A 4,407-nucleotide genomic window follows, 5' to 3' on the forward strand; every position below is an offset into this window, starting at 1 on the left:
ACTAAGAAATCATCTTAATCGAGCACGAAAACCTTGTGCATCTTGCGATTGGAAAGTTCTAGAATCAAAATAAGGCTTATATACACTCCAATTGTGATTAATTTACAATTAAAAAAATGGCTCGGTCAAACGAACCAAACAATACCAAAATTAATATGATTGTAGTCCTAATGTACCCAAATCAATCACCTAACACATAATAGGAAACTTAGGGGTGTGTGTGTGTGTGCGTGCGCGTGTATCTTTGCGTGTGAAAGATGTCAAATATTTATGAAAGATGTGTCAATCCCAAAATCTATAAACTCTCACTCTCCACATTTGACGGGAGCTAGAACAAAAGAAGAAGACTCATTGAAGCTCGAACGCCTTAAGGATTCCTGACATTTAACAATTCACCATTATTCAACCACCAACCACTAAACAGTCATAGCTTGTTTATTACCACCATCGGTCTTCATCATTGTCTACCCACGATTTCCACTATCCACCATGGCCATCATCATTGTTGAGTAACAAACATCACTAGATCTATCATGCCATTGCACATCCACCAACACACTACCGCTTCTAATGGAAAACCATAGCCATTGACACTGATAGATAACCATCGAGCTGGTTCCATCACCTAGCTTGTGCCAACATCGAGCCACTAAAGCCACCAAATTCCCATCACAATCTAACATTTCCAGACATATTGTCTTTAGACTATCATTGGATGATTATTACTACTTCATCTAATTACTATTGCCACAACTGTTACTAGACTACTATTATTGTCGATTTTTTACTGTCATCATCAAACCTCCCTTTCCTTTATTAAATATCAATCGTTGTATCACTGGTCGATTATCATAATTAAAACTCCAATGTTTGGCCACTATCATTGAGTTATCTCTATCTGACCATCATTATTTGGCCACTACTACTAGTCAATCATTATCGAAATGCCCGCAATGCATTCAATAATACTCCATCTAACCAAATCAACTTATAAAGGAAGTTATAAAGAAATTTGAAATAATTACATTGCAACCAAAACAACTAGAAAAATATGAAAGCAAGGTATAGAAAGATATTAAATCATTTCTTTGCAACAAATTGACTTAAAATGACTTGGAAGCAAGGTATAGAGAAATATGAAATCAATTATTTGCTTGCACTTGTAGGTATTCCGTCCTTCAATTTATTCTATTAATCTTACCAGAAGAAAACTCATATACATATTTATCTTGGAAAGAAACACACCATTTGAAAAAAAACCCAAACCTTGATTCTACAAATACATTCAAATAAATATCTTGGGCACACAGATATGAGAGCTTGAGAGGTTATACCATCGCATTGGTTGCGGACGTCATCGTCACTTGCTATGAGCTGTCGATGTCCAATCTACACGCCGATGTACCTCGCAAGGAATCACAGAAAGTTTGTATGAGAATTTAATTCAAAGTAGGATCAACAAAAGTGCATGCAACGTTTAAAGAAGATTAAAATGATAGGTTTAACAAACATACAAATTTAAGTGTTAGATATGCATACACATTGGATATTATAAAATATACAGCTTAATACATGTAGATTTAAATGTTTAGATGTAAATACTTAGGAATTAAAAGATTTGTAATTTCACATTTAAATTAAAATTTTAAACATGTCTATGTATTTACATCTCTAACACTTAAAACTTCAATTTTTACATATATATAACTTCATGCATGAAAATGTATGGTTCACTTTTTAAAAGTTAAAAATGGTGATATTTTTCTATGCGATGTGAGAATTTTGGATTGTATAAATGTAAAGAACAAATTTTATAAATATAAAGGAATTGTGTTGTATGCATGTAAATGCCCCTGTAATTAATTTAGAATCTATGCTAAATCATTTTTAATTTATGGGGAAAATTGGAATCATCTCTCTTTACCTTCAACAGACTTTCTATTAGAAACACTTTTTATAACATAAAAACGTGAAAAAAAAATCACTCGATGAGAACATAAGCAATGTGTAAAAGAAGGTTGGACTGGTCAAGACAGGACGGCTAGAAAACAGATTTCACTTCTGATTTATATAAACAATTTAATAACAATACAATACAATACCTGGAAGAAGACGCCTAAACTTCAATTTTCTTTGGCACAACAAGAGCACAATAAGGGGGAGAGATGGCTAGGGGGTGAAGAAGAAGAAGACACCTGAATTTCAAATTTCTTCAACACAACAAAACACGACAAGGAACAACGAGCACGGTAAAGAAAAAAAAGAGGTAATCTAAAGTCAGGGCATTAGCGAATCAGAATGTCTCTAGGGTATCGATCCAATGGGGAGGGCTTTGGTCGAATATGGTGTTAGGGTTTTGGGGTTCTCTCTTTTTTTATATTATTGTTATAATTATTTTGATTTTTAAGAGCTTAAATTCGTGCATCATTGCTCGTGCACGACAACATAGCAAAATGAGTGTTCTCCCTAGGTAAAATCGACGTTATGGACACGCTCGTGCAGTCCGTCTTGTCATCTGGGGTCATCCGGGCAAGTTCGTCGATGATCGAGTTAAATTAATTTTGACTTATGCACATCACAACAAATGAAGTTATTTAGTCCAACCATAGGGGCTTCTTCGTAAGATCAGTGAAATAACTTCTGTCAGGAAATAAACTAACCACTATGTGCTTAGCCTTCAAGTTAAACTCAGATGTATCCCTTAAAAGATATTCATCACATTCATGAGCAAGCTGGAGTATCTACCATATTCATTTATGATGAGTGGGATACTAATTAAGACCCATACAAAGCATGTTCCAAAAAAAATGCTGGGAAAAGTGCATGATTTTTTCACATGTGGCAAGTATCAATCAAAATTGGCTTCAGGTGAAGGTTAAGTAAGATGCGTTAACCATAAAATGCTTAGCCTTAAAACTAGGCTCAAATCCCTTAAAAGGCATCTTCCAAACTCATTTGAGATGAGTGAGACAAGCATATCCAAAATATGATGAATGGGATAAGCTATTTCAGACCCGCATAAAGTGTGTAACCGAAAAGTCATGGTAAGAGAGGTACAATGATCTCTCTTACACTAATCATTAGTTTCACTAAGTATAGGCTACCCATAGAACTTACACCTTGCCTGTATGACGATTCAACAATCAATTCAAGAGACATGCTAGAATTCCCGTACACATGACGAGTATCAATCAAAACTGACTTTAGTCGGTCGAGATATTAGAAGAGTCGGTTAAACAAAGTGCACCGACCATATGATGGTTTATCTCTAAGTCTAAACTCAAACTATCCCTTAAAGAGAATTTATTGCACTCATTTAATCTACTGCACTCATTTATGAATGAGTGTGACAAGCATATCTACCACACTCATTTATGATGGGTGAGATACAATAATTCAGAACCACACGAAAAGTGAATCCAAAATAAAACACATGGTTCTCCCTCATATGGCAGGTACCAATCAAAATTGACTTTATGATGGCTGTGATACGCTCATTCAAACTCTCTCAAAGAGAGTAACCAAAGAGAAAATATAAGAGAAATGTATGGCCTCTCTTACACTGATTATTGCTTGTGCTACACATAGACCACCTGTAGGACTTACACCTTAATTGTATGATGATCCAACAATCAATTTAAGTGACACAGAAGTCTTCTCTTATATGCAAATTTGTTATCTTGAACCATGTGACATAATCCTTTAGCAAACATAATGAAATAATCTCAATAGCTCAAACAAATGCAATATCAAAAGTTGCATCTCTTTATTGCTCAATAATTGAATTACAAAGTACAAAAAGCTTTGAATCGTCAATTCTTCATATAAGGTACGTCAGATACATCAAATACGGAGTATGCCTAAGCATAATACCTCTTCAAATATTGTTCGTTGATAGGGGGTATTAGATAAGATCCACCTGCGTCGATGACCAAAAGAAAATATGTCGAGATTTTCATACATATTTTACACTGATTTTGATGATATTGCACTTTAAGGAAATATATTTTTGATGTTTTGTTGTAGGTATGTTGAATTATGGTCACTGGAGCAAAAAGATGCAAAAATGAGCGAATTTGGAGAGAAAATGACCAAAATATGAAGATTTGAAGTACGGCGCCGACAACGGGTTTTTCCCGAGAGTTCAAAATCAAATATTCCAGAAGGCCGCCGACGGCGCCCTCGAGGCCGCCGAAGGCGAGATCGGCGGTTATCTCAACAGGTGCATTGAATGTGGACGATTTTTTAGGGGATGCTTAGGCAACTCTTGGGAAAACTCTTCTACAACTTTAAGAGAAACTTTTGGCCAAAAAATTGGCGAGCGTGTAGATTTTAATTTAGGGTTGAATTGTCAGGAATTCTTCGAGAGATTGTAAGAGTGGAGGGAAAGTGAGAAATTTCTTTCTC

Source organism: Phalaenopsis equestris, unplaced genomic scaffold (assembly GCF_001263595.1).
Source record: "Phalaenopsis equestris unplaced genomic scaffold, ASM126359v1 Scaffold000499, whole genome shotgun sequence".
NCBI lineage: Eukaryota > Viridiplantae > Streptophyta > Magnoliopsida > Asparagales > Orchidaceae > Phalaenopsis > Phalaenopsis equestris.